This window comes from Macadamia integrifolia, unplaced genomic scaffold, assembly GCF_013358625.1.
Source record: "Macadamia integrifolia cultivar HAES 741 unplaced genomic scaffold, SCU_Mint_v3 scaffold3067, whole genome shotgun sequence".
In the NCBI taxonomy this organism is placed as follows: Eukaryota; Viridiplantae; Streptophyta; class Magnoliopsida; order Proteales; family Proteaceae; genus Macadamia; species Macadamia integrifolia.
Window position 1 is genome coordinate 9,631 of NW_024869176.1, and position 2,473 is coordinate 12,103.

Below are 2,473 nucleotides of genomic sequence, written 5' to 3' on the forward strand. Positions count from 1 at the left end.
AGATAATAAATAAGCTATTTTTTAGAAAAATATTTACTCATTAAAAAAAAAAGTACCAAAAAAATATAAAAAAATAAGAAAGATGAAGAAAAATTATAGTGAAGAAGACAAGGTATTAAAATAAATAAGAAGGATAAAATAGTCTAAAAAAGATTATCCACGAAGCATGAGTACATCTTGTTTCGTATTTTGTATAAATCTTATTTCTGGAGAAAGGAATGGGGGGTTTGATTCCCACAAGATGCGGTAGTACTTCTGTTATTAAATGAGAAAGAAAGATGGAGAGAGGGAGACGTGTGTGTGTGTGTGTGTGAGAGAGAGAGAGAGAGAGAGAGAGAGAATTTTAAAATAAAAATGAAACAATGAGAAAATTATGAAATAAATTATTATACACGGAAACTGGGAGAGAGTGAAAAAAGGAGGAGAGATTAAGTAGGGAGATGTGAGGAATTTAGAGGAATAAAAAAGAGAAAGAAAGGTGATGGAGTAAGGGTGATGTGCGATTTGAATACCACATTTGATGTTACTTTTTTTGAAAAAAAAAATAGAAGAAGAAAGAATGAAAAAAAGAAGGAAAGATAGATAGATGGAGGTCCTTACCAAAAAAAGAAAAGAGAAAGATAAATGGAGGAAGGGAGACGTGAGAGAGAGAGATCGAGAGTGGGAGAAAGATTTTTTAGACTAAAAAGGAAAATACCAAACAATTATGAAATTTATTATTATATTATATATTAAAGGAAAGTGGGAGACTAAAAAAAAAAGAGGAGAGATTAAGGAGAGGGACGTGAGAGATTTAGAAGAATAAAAAAGCTAAATTGTTAAAATATTAATTTCTAAATATTAGAGAGAGAGAGAGAGAGAGAGAGAGAGGGGGAAGGCGTGTGAGTTAATAAAGAAATTATTTTTTTTGTTAACTGAATAAAGAAATTAATATCAGTTTCTAAATATTAGAGAGAGAGAGAGAGAGAGTGTGTGTGTGTGTGGAGGGCGTAGGAGTTTTATTAAAGAAACTAATTTTTAAATAAATAATAAAATTAATATTTATAAAAAAGAACAAAGGGTACCCAAAAAATAGAAAAGATAAGAAAGACAAAGAACAGTGATAATAAATAATTAAAGATATTTAAATAAATAAAAAGGGTAAAGTAGTCCAAGAAAAGTTTAACCACAAAACATGAATACATACTTTTATATAATAGTATGATATATGTTTCTTCTTTTTTTCTTTTTTTAATGGAATATTACTTTTACTGTTTTGTTTTCTTGAAGTTGGTAGTCAGATTTCTTATCAGATCCTACTTCCCAACCTATGACTAATCAAATCCTTCATTAATCAATACTAAAGTCATTCCTGAACACAAATATTAGAAGATATCTTAGATTAGTTAAGTTTTGATGGAATCATCAACATACCAAATAGACAAATCTCAGATTTTGATTTCAGAATGGGATCTTCTCTTGAAGGATCTTCTCTGCCCCATAATTGTAGTAAGTCCAAGCCAGAAAATTCCCTTCAAATCATAATTAATGGAGTCACAGGATTTCAAACTTTTTTTTCCAGCAGCCTTAAGAAATGGAAATATGGCTTAACAATATCATATTCAGCAGCCTCGTTGTCTGAACACTATACAAGATGAAACCCAGAACTAACAAATTGTCTGAAATTTGGCCTCATGTGTTTTAGTTCTCACTAACCATGATGAGTCTGGCATAAATCATTGAGATAAGATGAAACCCAGAACTAACAAATTGTCTGAAATTCGGCCTCATGTGTTTTAGTTCTCACTAACCATGATAAGTCTGGTATAAATCATTGAGATAAGATGAAACCCAGAACTAACAAATTGTCTGAAATTTGGCCTCATGTGTTTTAGTTCTCACTAACCATGATGAGTCTGGTATAAATCATTGAGATGGGCCTAATCTGATAGTGTCTCTGTTCTTGAATGACAACCAAAATTGGATTGGAATCAATGTATTGGTGTGTCCCAGATGTTTCCCATCTCATAAGACAGAACCCCAATCTATCTCTTTCCCCTCAAAACTTTCCAAATGCTTATAATATACACATTCTTGTGTTATGTGTAAAATCTGTAAGATCCAAATCATCATGGTTGCCAAGAAAGTAAGTTCAGGGTTTTATTAGAGTCAGTATCACAAGCATCTGTGTTCTAGCCACCCCTCTCTCTCTCTCTGATTGATGACAACTTGCGCTACTACCATTGGGTTGTCCTTGTTTTTGCTTCAAATTGAAGAATGAAAATCTTTCAGAAGCTAGTTTTTCTTACCATTGCTGCCAGTATCGTTGTTCTTGCTCTTCTGCCATCTGTGAGCTCATCAAGTGAAGAGAAAAAACCCGTGAGTAATCACAAGATAAAAACTAAGAATATTCAAAAGGTATTTTGATCAGTCTTTAGCTTTTCTACAGAACTCATATTTTGCTTCTCTACTATGTCATCCTCCAAAACACCCC